The 14,872-nt window shown below is 38.7% G+C and overlaps 1 pseudogene; it reads right to left on the bottom strand.

Moving 5' to 3' along the window:
* Window positions 1–8,932: 8,932 nt before the first annotated feature.
* LOC135273562 (U4 spliceosomal RNA) lies at window positions 8,933–9,013 on the bottom strand (annotated as a pseudogene).
* Window positions 9,014–14,872: the final 5,859 nt, after the last annotated feature.

The following is a 14,872-nucleotide window of genomic DNA, read 5'->3' as shown; positions in this document are numbered from 1 at the left end:
CTCATTGATCTGTCTAATATTGACAATGTGATGTTACAGTCTCCCACTATTATTGTGTGGGAGGCTAAGTCTCTTTATAAGTCATTAAGAACCTGTCTTATGTATCTGGGTGCTCCCGTATTGGGTGCGTATATATTTAGGATCGTTAGCTCTTCTTGTTGCACTGATCCTTTTACCATTATGTAATGTCCTTCTTTGCCTCTTTTGATCTTTGTTGCTTTAAAGTCTATTTTATCAGAGGTGAGAATTGCAACTTCTGCTTTTTATTTATTTACTTATTTTTGCTCTCCGTTTGGTTGGTAAATCTTCCTCCATCCCTTTGTTTTCAGTCTTTGTGTATCGCTGCATGTGAGATGGGTCTGGATGCAGCATACCGATGGATTTTGGCTTTTTATCTAATTTACCTGTGTCTTTTGATTGGGGATATAGTCAATTTAAATTTAGGATTAATAATAATATATGTGAGTTTAATACTGCCATTTGATGCTAGCTGGCTGTTTTGCCCATTAGTTGATGTAAATTCTTCATTAGGTTGTGGCTTTTTACTTTTTGGTATTTTTTTGGAAAGGCTGATACTGGTTGTTCCTTTCAGAAGCTCTTGTAAAGCAGACCTGGTGGTGGTGAAATCTCTAAGTACTTGCTTGTTCACAAAAGATTTTATTTTTCCTTCACTTGTGAAGCTTAGTTTGGCTGGATATGAAATTCTGGGTTGAAAGTTCTTTTCTTTAAGGATATTGATTTTCTGTCTCATTGATCTGTCTAATATTGACAGTGGAGTGTTAAAGTCTCCCACTATTATTGTGTGGGAGTCTAAGTCTCTTTGTAGGTCATTACAAACTTGCTCTATGTATCTGGGTGCTCCTGTGTTGGAATGTATATATTTAGGGTTGTCAGCTCTTCTTGTTGCATTGATCCTTTTACTCTTCTTGTTGCATTATGTAATGCCCTTCTTTGTCTCTTTTAATCTTTGTTGGTTTAAACTCTATTTTATCAGAGACTGGGATTGCAAATCCTACTTTTTTTTGCTCTCCATTTGCTTGATAAATCTTCCTCCATCTCTCTATTTTGAGCCTATATGTATCCTTGCACATGAGATGGGTTTCCTGGATGCAGCACACTGATGGGTTTTGGCTTTTTATCCCCTTTGCCAGTCTGTGTCTTTTGATCGGGGCATTTAGCCCATTTACATTTAAGGTTAATATTGTTATGTGTGAATTTGATCTTGCCATTTTGATGCTAGATGGTTGTTTTGCCCATTAGTTGATGCAGTTACTTCATTGTGTCAATGCTCTTTACTATTTGGCACGTTTTTGGAATGGCTGGTACTGGTTGTTCCTTTCTATGTTTAGTGCTTCTTTCAGGAGCTCTTGTAAGGCAGCCTGGTGGTGACCAAATCTCTGAGCAATTACTTGTTCATAAAGGATTTTATTTCTCCTTTGCCGATGAAGCTTAGTTTGGCTGGATGTGCAATTCTAGGTTGAAAGTTCTTTTCTTTAAGGATGTTGAATATTGGCCCCCACTCTCTTCTGGCTTGTAGGGTTTCTGCTGAGAGATCTGCTGTGAGTCTGGTGGGTTTCTCTTCATGGGTAACCTGACCTTTCTCTCTGGCTGCCCTTAGCATTTTTTTCTTCATTTCAACCCTGGTGAATCTGACGATTATGTGCCTTGGGGTTGCTCTTCTTGTGGAATATCTTTGTGGTGTTCTCTGTATTTCTTGGACTTGAGTGGTGGCCTGGCTTGCTAAATTAGGGAAATTCTACTGAATAATATTTTGAGGAGTATTTTCTAGCTTGGATTAATTCTCTCCATCACATTCAGGTACACCTACCAAATGTAGATTAAGTCTTTTCACATAATCCCATATTTCTTGGAGGCTTTTTCCATTTCTTTTTTCTTTTTTTTCCTCTAATCTTGCCTTCTTGTTTTGTTTCATTGAGTTGATCTTCATCTCTGATATCTTTTCTTCTGCTTGCTCGATTTGGCTATTGAAACTTGTGTATGCTTCATGAAGTTCTCATGTTGTGTTTTTCAACTCCATCAATTGATTTTTATTCCTCTCTAAGCTGTTTATTCTTGTTAGCATTTTGTCAAACCTTTTTTCAAGGTTCTTAGTTTCTTTACATTGGGTTAGAACATGTTCTTTTAGCTCAGAGAAGTGTCTTATTACCCACTTTCTGAAGCCTGTTTCTGTCAATTCATCAAACTCATTCTCCATCCAGCCTTGTTCCCTTGCTGGTGAGGAGTTGTCATCCCTTAGAGGAGGTGAGGCATTCTGGTTTTGGGTGTTTTCATGCTTTTTGTGCTGGTTTCTTCCCATCTTTGTGAATTTGTCTACCCGTGGTCTTTGTAGTTAGTGACTTCTGGATGGGGCCGCTGAGTCGACGTCCTTTTTGTTAATGATGAAGTTATTTCTTTCTGTTTTTTAGTTTTCCTTCTAACAGTCAGCCCCTTCTTCTTTAGGACTGCTGGAGGTCCACTCCAGACCCTGCTTGCCTGGGGATCACCTGCAGCAGCTGCAGAACAGTAAGGGTTGCTGCCAGTTTCTTCTTCTGTTATCTTTGTCCCAGAAGGATACCCACCAGATGTTAGCCTGAGCTATCCTTTATGAGGTGTCTTTTTGGATATAAGGGGGTCAGGGAGCTGCTTGATGAGACAGCCTGTCTCTTATAGGAGCTCAAGTGCTGAACTGTGAGCTCTATTCTGTTCAGAGCTGCTGGGCAGTTATGTTTAAGTCTGTTGCAGTGGAACTCATAACTGCCTTTTTTTCCCCAGGTTTTCTGTCCTGTGAAGGTGGAGCTTTATTTATAAGTTCCTGACATGCTGCTGCCTTTTTTCAGAGATGTCTTGCCCAGCAAGGAGATAGCCTAGTCACAGTCTGCCAGCAGAAGTGTGGCTGAGCTGCTGTGGGCTCTGCTCAGCTGCTATGTGAACTTCCTTGCAGTTTTGTTTATAGAGGTAGAGTTAGAACTGCCTCAGTAATGGCAGACTGCCTCAGTAATGCTGGATGCCCTTCCCCCCACAGAGCTGGACTGTCCTGGGTCCAGCTACACTTTCTGTGAAACTCTCAGTCCAGAGTGTTTCAGATTGCTGGTCTTTGTGGGGGTGGGACCTGCTGAGCCAGATCACCTGGCTCCTTGTTTCAGCCCTCTTTAAGTTGAATGTGCAACTCTGTCTCCCAGGCGTTCTAGGCACCAGTTGAAACGGCGCCCAGATTTGTGTGAGTTTTTGTCCAGATACCCACTGTGCTGGCTGAAATAGCCATGCTGGAGACTTGTGGCACTTTTTCCCTGGGAATCTCCTGGTCTGTGGGCAGTAAAAACTCGTTTGGAAATGTGGTGATCACTCACCCTCTGCGTTCTCGCTGGGAACTGCACTCCAGAGCTCTTCCTATTCAGCCATATTGGATCCTCCCTTCCCAACATTTTCCTCTTTTAAATTTATTTTCTTAATTGACAAATAAAAACATACATATATTTATCATATACAACATGATGTTTTGAAATATGTATGCATTGTGAAATGGTTAAATCCAGCTAATTCACATAGACATTACCTTATATATTATCATTTTTGTTGTAAGAACAGTTACAATCTATTTTCTTGGTTACTTTCAAGAATGTAATATATTATTATTAATGTTATTATTGTCACCATGTTGTACAACAGATCTCTTAAACTTATTCTCCCTAGCTAAAGAGATTTTATATTTTTTAGGCAATATCTCTCCAACCTCCCACCTCCTCTCGGCCCTTGGGAATCACTATTCTCCTCTCTGTTTCTGAGTTCAACTTTGTTAGATTCTGTATACATTATAAGTGAGGTCATGAAGTTTTTGTTTTTCTCTGCCTAGCTTATTTCACTTAACATAATGTCCTCTAGGTTCATCTGTGTTGTCACAAATGACAGAATTTTTTTTTAAGGCTAAGTAGTATTCCATTAATACACACATCACATTTCTTTATGCATTCATCTGCCAATGGACACTTTGATTCCATATCTTGGCTAGTATGGATTATGTTCTAATGAATATGAGAGTGCAGATATAAGATGACTTAGCTTGATCAAGATTTTCTAAGACATATGCATTTTTTTCTTTTACGGTGAAACACATGAAACAAATACAAATATACACCTACAGTTTAAAAATGTACTTGTCACTCAGCTTTAAAAATAGAACATGACTTGTATAATAGAAGCCTAGCTGTGTTGCCCTGTCCATCATGCTACCTACTCTTCTCACTTTTCTGAGGTAGCCTCCATCTTGAATTTTATGATAATCATTTCCTTTGCTTACTGTATAGTTTTACTATATCTGTATACATCCCTGAAAATATTTGATGTTTTATTTTACTATTTATTTGCATTTATATATATATAACCATATATTATCTCAATGACTTCCTTTTGAAATTCAAAAGTATTCTTTTTAAAACCATCCCTGTTAATGTATATTTCTGTGTTCATTTATTTTTACAGCTGTATATTATTCCATATTTTGACTACATCACAATTTATCATTTCGAATGGAGAATGGATTGTTTCTAGGTTTTGTTATTATAAATATTCTTGTATATGCCTCCTCAAACACATGTACAAAATTTCCTTTGGCTATATATAAGAGGAGAGGAAATACTGGGTAATAAGTAAGGGGCATGTTCAAATTCACTGTGTAATGGCAGTTTTCCAAAGAGGCTGTACCAATTTATAATCCAACAAACTGTTTATAAAAGTTCTCATTGTTCCCATAATTGCCAACATAATATTTTTCTACTGTTCATTTGGGATGCTAAATTTATTGTTAGATATATGTAGCAAGTTATTATTATTGTTATTTTTTTGCCAGCTTCTAGAGTCTAATTTTACTCTCTTGATTGTATCTTTTGATAAAGAGAAGTTTGGAAAAATTCCGTGTAGTCAAATTGATTGTTTTTAGTTCACATATTGAATTTCTGTATCTCATTTAAGAAATCCTTACCATCCCAAGGGCATAAAGGAATTTTCCTATCTTCTGTTTTTAAAGTGTTATGTTTTCTTTTCACATGCTTTAAAACTATCTGGAATTGATTTTTGTGTGGGGCATGAATTAAAGGTCCAATTTCATCTTTTGTTCCACAAAGAACCAATTGTCCCAGTGCCTTTTATTAACTAATCTGTCATTGCCTCTCTAATCTGCAATGACAGTTTTCTCATATATCAGGTTACCATATAAAATGGATTTATTTTGAGACTCTCTTGCTGTTCTATTGGTTTATTTATCTGCTCCTGAGCCAACACAAAGCTGTTAATTGCTAAAGCTTTATATAATTTTTTATATCTTATAGGGCAAATTTTTCAAATTTCCCTTCATGGAAAACAGGCAATTTTGTGATATTGTGTTATTCTATCAATGAAAATGGTACAGTTCACGTATCCACATATTTTGCATATTTTAAGATCTTTCAATAAAAGTTTAAAATTTTATCCTTAGAAGTCTTCTATATGTTTTCTCAAGTTTGTTACTAGGTAGTTTATATATTTCTTGACATTATAAATAGATATTTAAATGATATTTTCTAGCTCATTTTTGCATATGTATACAAATACTATGCACATTTACTTTAATAACTAGAATATTTTGGGTTGTCTATGTACATAATTATATAGTGGGCAAATAATGACAATTTCTTTTCTTGCTTTGTTGGAAATCATCAATGCTTTCTCTAAAGTCATTAAGGTGACCATATCATTTTTCTCTTTCATCTGTTAATTCAGTGAATTACATTTGTTAATTTGCCAGTGTTAATCTAATTTTGAATTTTCGAAAAAAATTCAACTTGGTCATGAAAACATTATCTAACCATTTCTGAAATTGGCTGGTTGGTAATTTAGCATTTCTACATTTATGTTCACTAGAGATATTGGACTATAGCTTTTCCTTTTTGTACTATCATTGTCAGATTTGGGTATACAAGTTGTGCCAGCCTCAATAAATAAAAAAGAGAGTCTACTCTTTTTTCTCTATTCTAGGAATAGTTTAAGATTAGAATAAGCTGCCTTTTGAATATTTCTTAGAAATGCCAGTAAAAATAGCATTTTTTAAATCTGATTTTATTGATGGTTATGGACTATTCAATTTTCTTATATATGAGTAAATTTTGGAAAATTATAATTGTCTAGGAATTTGCCCATTTCATCTCAGTTTTCAAGGTTTATTTGGTATAAAACTGATTATAATATTCTTAATCTCTGCTCCATGTGTAGGTATTCCACACTTTGCCTTCTTAAAAATTATTCATTTTGACTTCTGTTCCCTGATTTTTTTTTCTAGAATTTTGCCAATTTGGAAAAAATGTTTCCTTTTTAAAGACGTTGCATTTGATTTGTTCATACTCTTTATAGTAGCTCGCCATTTCTACTCTTATTCCTATTATAGCCTTTCTTCTGCTGTTAAAGGCTTATTTAGGTTCATTTCCAACAAAGAAGTTGAATGCTTAATTCATTAATTTTCATCTGTTATTTTTCTAAAGTAAGCATTTGAGGCTATAAATTCTAAGTAATGCATTGACTGTATACCGTAAGTTTTGATAAATACTGCTTTAAGGATTGTTCAGTTGTAAATATGTCCTATTTCTATTGTGATATTGTTGACCAGAGTTGTTCTAAAGTATGATTTTAAATTTGCACACACTTAGAGTTTTTTAGTTTTTTTAAAAAATAATTAATTGCTAACTATATGCATCATGATCAGAAAATAACTTGCACTTGCTATTAATTCTCTGAAATTTATTGAAGTTATCATTATGGTCTAGCACATGACTAATTTTCCTAAATATTACCTGTGTATCATAAAAGAAGTGTGTTTTGAAGTTTTGGGGCACAATATTCCTGCTATTTCTAAATTGTTCATTGGGCTGTTTCATCTATCCTTACTCAATTTTGATGGCTTATTCTATTCATCATTGAAAACCTTATGTTTAAATACCCAGTTATGTTAGTGGATTGCCAATATTCAATTTTACATTAATAACAGACTTCCAAAGAAACTCTTTTTTTTTCTTTTTCTTTTTCTTTTTTTTTTCAATTGTATTTTAGGTTTTGGGGTACATGTGAAGAACATGCAAGATTGTTGCATAGGTGCATACGTGGCAGTGTGATTTGCTGCCTTCCTCCCCTTCACCTATATGTGGCATTTCTCCCCATGCTATCTCTCCCCAACTCCCCACCCCCTACTGTCCCTCCCCTATTTCCCCCCAACAGACCCAAGTGTATAGTGCTGCCCTCCCTGTGTCCATGTGTTCTCATTGTTCAACACCCATCTATGAGTGAGAACATGCGGTGTTTGATTTTGTGTTCTTGTGCTAGTTTGCTGAGAATGATGGTTTCCAGGTTAATCCATGTTCCTACAAAGGACGTGAACTCGTCGTTTTTGATGGCTGCATAATATTCCATGGTGTATATGTGCCACATTTTCCCTGTCCAGTCTATCATCGATGGGCATTTGGGTTGGTTCCAGGTCTTTGCTATTGTAAACTGTGCTGCAATGAACATTCGTGTGCATGTGTCCTTACAGTAGAACGATTTATAATCCTTTGGATATATGCCCAGTAATGGGATTGCTGGGTCAAATGGAATTTCTATTTCTAGGTCCTTGAGGAATCGCCACACTGTCTTCCACAATGGTTGAACTAATTTGCACTCCCACCAACAGTGTAAAAGTGTTCCTATTTCTCCACATCCTCTCCAGCATCTGTTTTCTCCAGATTTTTTTAATGATCGCCATTCTAACTGGCGTGGGATGGTATCTCAATGTAGTTTTGATTTGCATTTCTGTAATGACCAGTGATGATGAGCATTTTTTCATATGTTTGTTGGCCTCATGTATGTCTTCTTTTGTAAAGTATCTGTTCATATCCCTCACCCACTTTTGAATGGGCTTGTTTGTTTTTTTCTTGTAAATCTGTTTTAGTTCATTGTAAATTCTGGATATCAGCCCTTTGTCAGATGGGTAGACTGCAAAAATATTTTCCCGTTCTGTTGGTTGCTGATTTACTCTAATGACTGTTTCTTTTGCCATGCAGAAGCTGTGGAGTTTGATTAGGTCCCATTTGTCCATTTTGGCTTTTGTTGCCAATGCTTTTGGTGTTTTGGTCATGAAGTCCTTGCCTACGCCTATGTCCTGAATGGTTTTGCCTAGATTTTCTTCTAGGGTTTTTATGGTGTTAGGTCTTATGTTTAAGTCTTTAATCCATTTGGAGTTAATTTTAGTGTAAGGTGTCAGGAAGGGGTCCAGTTTCTGCTTTCTGCGTATGGCTAGCCAGTTTTCCCAACACCACTTATTAAACAGGGGATCCTTTCCCCATTGCTTGTTTTTGTCAGGTTTGTCAAAGATCGTATGGTTGTAGATATGTTGTGTTGCCTCTGAAGCTTCTGTTCTGTTCCATTGGTCTATATCTCTGTTTTGGTACCAGTACCATGCTGTTTTGATTACTGTAGCCTTGTAGTGTAGTTTGATGTCCGGTAGTGTGATGTCTCCTGCTTTGTTCTTTTTGCTTAGAATTGACTTGGCTATGCGGGCTCTCTTTTGGTTCCATATGAAGTTTAAGGTGGTTTTTTCCAGTTCTGTGAAGAAGGTCTTTGGTAGCTTGATGGGGATAGCTTTGAATCTGTAAATTACTTTGGGCAGTATGGCCATTTTCACGATATTGATTCTTCCTAACCATGAACATGGAATGTTTCTCCATCTGTTTGTGTCCTCTCTTATTTCGTCGAGCAGTGGTTTGTAGTACTCCTTGAAGAGGTCCTTTACATTCCTTGTTAGTTGTATTCCTAGGTATTTTATTCTCTTTGTAGCAATTGTGAATGGCAGTTCGTTCTTGATTTGGCTCTCTTTAAGTCTGTTATTGGTGTATAGGAATGTTTGTGATTTTTGCACATTGATTTTGTATCCTGAGACTTTGCTGAAGTTGTTTTCAATTAGCAATAATCCCGCCTCAGATAAACCTCATTGTCTACGATACTGTCACTGCGCAAAGCTTCAAATAAACTCTTGAGTAAGCAGATGGATATATGATTCTGACATTCAGTGAAGAGGTCCAGTGTTGAAAAGCAAACCTGGGAATCATTGCATTTAAATGATCTTTCAGGCCAAGAGATTAGATAACACAGAGTAAAAATAAGAAAGAAATCTGAGGATTGAGTCATAGGGCATGACAGTGTTTATAGGTTGGGAAGATAGGAAGGAACAGACAAAAAAAGACTCAAAGAAGCTAGTAAAGTAGGAGATAAACCCAGAGAGAGTGATAACCTGACAGTCAAGTGAAGAAAGTTTTCCAGAAGCAGGAAGTGGTTGAATGTGTCAAATCTTGCTGAATGACCAAGATGACAAAGAGAACAAACCCAAAGGTCCTTGTAGCCATGCATATTAATTGATGGCAGCAGAAGTCTATATATCAGTGGTGCCAGACTACTTACTAGTAGTCTGAATCTATTAGAATTCAGGGTTCTGGGATCCCATTTTTGCCATCAAAGAGCTAAGAAGGTAAATCCAATAAGTGTACTCAGCTTGTCTGTCTATGCTAACCTTGCTACATATTCATCTCTGCCTTGATGTAGCTGTCCTCACTGTGATTTGCAAAAGGCGGTGTTGTAGCCTTCTCCAGAAGTCCATAAAGAGAGTGGGGTAAGAGTTCTTGGACTGTCAAAGTGTTCTGGTTCAAAGCATTCTTTCTCCCCAGGATGGAGCTCACAGCACAATGCTCTCACCACTACCCCTTACTTCCTCTGGTGGACTCCTTGCCCACCATTCCCTTGCAGCTGGAAGAAGCAGAATTTTTCTTTTTATTTGCCCACGTTGTATTATTTTACTCCATTGCTAGGCTCAATGACAAAAAAAGTTATTCTTCTTCACACTGGTGGAGAAGCACGTGGTAAAATGTAACCTAAAGAAATGTGAGAAGAGTTTAATATTTGATATTTAACAATTCATAATGTTTAACCTGTAAGAAAAGTAAATTTCCCATCTCACTCTTCCTTCTCACACATGCATAAACTGGCTCCTCTCTATGTCTTGAAGGAAGATGGCTGTATGAGACAGGCCTTTAGGGGGAGATTAAAATGTAACAGTTGAGTGAGGGAGCCATCTTATTGGAAGCTTTGGGAACATAAGCATAAACAGTCCTTAGTTCTAACCATCAGGGCTTCCCTTAGAAGGGTAAAGGTTTCAAGATAAGGATGCTGGAGAAAGTATTGCCCTTAGACACAGATAAGAGATGCACCTGCCCTGCATTCTATACTTTAGGGCACCTCATATAACACTTCTCTGTGTACACCTCTCCTTACTGGGATAGGCATGCTGGGGACAAAGGAACAGCCCTAAGAGGAACCTGCATCTCCCCCCAACCTCCAACTTCTAGGTTACATCTGGGTATCTCAGACCCATAGCTGAAAGCTTGTTACAAGGGCTTGTGTACATCTTTTTTCTGAATCTATTTTCCTAAGGGTATACCATACCTCAAATGACCATCCCTATAGGCCCTAGATGTGGCTAAAGAGGGGCTGTTTGTGTGGTGAGGGATGTAATAGAGCATGGCAAATGAACAGGAATGTCCAGATATTTTGAACATCCCACAGTGTGGGATGAAATCAGGAGTGGGAAGAGGGAGCAGTGGGTTATCAATAATATTTCCCTAAACCACCACAAGACTGAGCTTCCATGTTGTTATATTTTAGAGCTTTGTCCCCATCAGATACCACATGGAATTGTAACACCTAGTGTTGGAAGTAAGGCCTGGTGAGAGGTGATTAGATCACGAGGGGTGGTTTTCTCCTGAATGGTTTAACACCATCTTCTTGGTACTGTTCTCCTGATAGTAAGGACCCCCTCCCACCCCTTGCTCCTGCTCCCACCATGTAAGACACTTCTCTTCCCCTTTGCCTTCTGCCATGACTGGAAGCTTCCTGAGGCCTCCCCAGAAGCTGAGCAGATGCCAGTATCATGCTTCCTGTACAGCATGTGCAACTGTGAAACCTCTTTTCTTTATAAATTACCCAGTCTCAGGCATTTCTTTATAGCAATACGATAACAAGCTAATACAGAAAAATGGTACCAAAGAGTGGTGTATTGCTAGAAAGATACCTAAAAATGTGGAAGCAACTTTGGAACTGGGAAATGGGCAGAAGCTGGAAGAGTGTGGAGGGCTCAGAGGACAGGAAGATGAGGGAAAGTTTGGAACTTCAAGAGACTGGTTGAATGTTCATGACCAAAATGCTGGTAGTGATATGGACAGTTAAGGCCAGACTGCTGAGGTCTCAGATGGAAACGAGGAACTTATTGGAACTGGAGTAAAGGTCACCTTTGTTATACCTTAGCAAAGAACTTGGCTGCACTGTACCCCAACCCTAGGGATCTATGGAACTTTGGACTTGGGAGTGATAATTTAGGGTATCTGGCAGAAGACATTTCTAAGCAAATTTCTATTCAAGATTTGGCCTAGATGCTTCTAACAGCCTATGCTCATATGGCAAAGAAATAACCTAAAGTTGGAACTTATATTTAAAGGGGAAGTAGAGTGTGAAAATTTGGAAAATTTGCAGCCTGGTCATGTGGTAGAAAAGAAAAGCTCATTTTCAGAAGAAGAATTCAAGCAGGCTGCAGAAATTTGCATAAGTAAAAAGGTACCAAGTGATAATCATCAAGACAATGGGGAAAGGCCTTAAAGGTATTTTGTCGTAGCCCCTCCCATCACAGGCCCAGAGGCCTATGAGGATGAAATGGCTTTGTGGGCCAGGCCCAGGGCCCTAATGCCTGGTGCAGCCTCAGGACACTGCTCCCTTCATCCCAGTCACTCCTGCTCCAGCCATAGCTCAAAGGGGCAGAGGTTGCAAGCCATAAAAATTGGCAGCTTCCACGTGGTGCTAAGCCTGTGAGTGCACAGAGTGCGAGAGTTGAGGCTTGGCAGCCTCTGCCTAGATTTCAGAGGATGTATGGAAAAGCCTGGATATCCAAGCAGAAGCCTTCTACAGAGACAGAGCCATCATGAAGAACCTCTGCTAGGGCAGTGCAGAGGGTAAATGTGGTGTTGGAGCTCCCACACAGAGTATCCACTGGGGCACTCACTGCCTTGTGGAGCTGTGAGAAGAGAGCCACATTCCTTCAGACCCCAGAATGGTGGATACATTGGCAGCATGCACCCTGCACCTGGAAAAGCCTCAGAAACTCAATGGCAGCTCTTGAAAGCAGCTGCAAGGGCTGAACCTTGCAGAGCCACAGTGGCAGAGCTGCCCAAGATCTTGAGAACCCACCCCTTGCATCAATGTTTCCTAGATGTGGGACATGAAGTCAAAGGATAATTAATATGGAGCTTTAAGATTTTAAAACTGCACTGCTGGATTTTGAACTTGCGTGGACCCTGTAGCCCTTTTTTTGACTGATTTTTCCCTTTGGGGTTGGAAGTGTTTACCCAGTGCTTGTACTCCCATTGTATCTTGGAAGTAACTAACTTGTTTTTTATTTTATGTAATCATAGGCAGAAGGGACTAGCCATGGCTCAGATCTTTGGACTTTGGACTTTTGAATCAATGCTGGAATGAGTTAAGACTTTGGGGGACTGCTGAGAAGGGTTTATTGTATTTTGCAATGCAAGAAGGATATGAGATTTAGGAGTCCAGAAGTGGAATGATATGGTTTGGATCTGTATCCGCATCAAACCTCATGTCGAATTGTAGTCTCAGTGTTGGAGGTGGGGCCTCATGGAAGGTGGTAGGATCATGAGGGTGTATTTCTCATGGAGGTTTAGCGCCATCCCTTTGGTGCTGTTCTCCTGACAGTGAGTGAGTTCTCATGAGATCTTGTTGTTAAAATTGTGTAGCACCTCCCCCCTTGCTGTCTCTTGCTCCTGCGTCCACCACGTAAGATGTCTCACTCCCCTTTGGCCTTCACCATGGTTGGGAAATTCCTAAGGCCTCCCCAGAAGCTGAAGCCACTATGCTTTCTGTACAGCCTGCAGGACCATGAGTCAATTAAACCTCTTTTCTTTATAAATTACCCAATCTCAGGTATTTTTTTTTATAGCAGTGTGAGAACAGGCTAATACACAGGTTGTTATGAAGGTATATTTATCAAAGTAGAAATATAAAATAGTTTTCATTTGACATTTTGTTAGATTGATTTATAAGCTATAAATACTTAAATTATTTTGTATGTCTTACTCTGGGCCCTACAGAACGTTTGGGATGGAGTGTAGGATATGGGGGACTCTATTAAGACTGGTATGTACATAAAATAATGTCATAGAACAATGCATATGCATGTGAAATAGATTTCATTTTTAAAAAGTGCTTTGAGTGTTGCTTTTGTAAGGCACAGAGTTTTGCTCTACTCCTTCCAAAACACAGGCCCCTAGTAACCACCCTAACTGCCTTATTTATGGAGTGGTCCTGCCAGTCAGGTTGGCTTCCTCATTCCTATATAATCCTTCTCCAAATAAAAAGTCATTTTCTTACCCAGGTGGTGTGACTTACTAACTCCCCTGTATTTTTCTTGTCCTTCTGCTGAGCTAAAATGTGCCATATTACCACCTCTTTTCTGTTCCACATACATTAAAATCCTGCTTACCTTCCCAGACCTAACCCAAAGACCAGCTCATGGAGATTTCTGATCATCTGTCTGTGTTTCTATCTCTCTCAATAGCATATGAGCCCCTGAGGTCAGGAGGAATATCTGATTCATCTTTGTTCTATAGGCCTGCCCCAGAATCCTACACATGCAGAAATTCACTGAATGTCTTCAGGTAAAATGAATAAATTTCCTAGTTATCATAGACTATGTATCTAGCATGATGGGTTTAGCCCTGAATGATATACTGAATATGAGCAGGAGGGCTATTTCCTCTCTGTATCTTCTGTCTTAACAACAGATTTCAAATTCTAAACAGGTCTTGTAGTTATCTTTCTATAAATATTTGGGAGTAACTAGCATAGTTTTGAGATAATAGTTAGCTCCTAATCATATCTTAAGTTGATTACAGAAGAAGGGATGTGAAGAAAATGATTTAAAATGAAAATGGAGACAAGTACTTCTAAATGATTAAGAATGCCCTATGTCCGCAGATGTGTTGCAGTGATGGCAAAGGGAGCGAAGAGTTGGAGAAGACTGAAAATGAGCTCAAGATCCTGAAGAGAGAATTCCATTTCTATTTTTTACTTCCCTATTACTACCTTTATTTTTAGGATTCAAAGTGATCTGTGAGGTGATCTCCACTGTCACTACACCCTTTCCTCTTAGTCCAAGCTGTCAAACTGTTTGATGACAGTTGCATATTTCTCTCTAGTTTATACAACTTGCAGATAACTTCCTAAGCATCACTCTACTCTTCCTTGAGAAAATAATACTGGCAGCTGACTCTGTATTATCCCCTAGCCCAGGAACAGAGATTTAAAAACCCTCCTACTAATTCGCATTTGTCTTTGGAATATATTTTTCTGAACATTAGCACAGCCATGAATTAATTTCATTATGACATTAATTAAGTTTTTTAAAAAAACTATGATCACAGATAGTACAGATGAGATGACTTAAAAGAGTCAGTATCAAGCCAAAAGCTACACTATGATTAGGCAATATATCAGGACAACACCTTTTCTCCCAACTAAAGTCAAATAAAAATGAGGAATGGAGAGTGAGGAGGCTGCGGAGACAAGGCGATCTGCCTGAACCATGCCCCTTTCACACTTGTTCGGGGCCAGGGCTGGAGCTTGAGGCAAGCCCAGAACAGAGGCTGCAAGAAGCAGATCAGGCAGCAAGAGCAAGAAGTGGGATTAGCATGCAGTTTTCAGTCAGAGAGAACTGCATGCGAATTCTTCTTACTAAGACCTTGGGCAACTCACCCTCTCAGAG

The sequence above is a fragment of the Aotus nancymaae genome, unplaced genomic scaffold (genome assembly GCF_030222135.1).
Source record: "Aotus nancymaae isolate 86718 unplaced genomic scaffold, 86718_ANA_hifiasm-v0.15.2.pri h1tg000007l, whole genome shotgun sequence".
In the NCBI taxonomy this organism is placed as follows: Eukaryota; Metazoa; Chordata; class Mammalia; order Primates; family Aotidae; genus Aotus; species Aotus nancymaae.
This window is presented reverse-complemented; position numbering and strand designations above follow the sequence as displayed.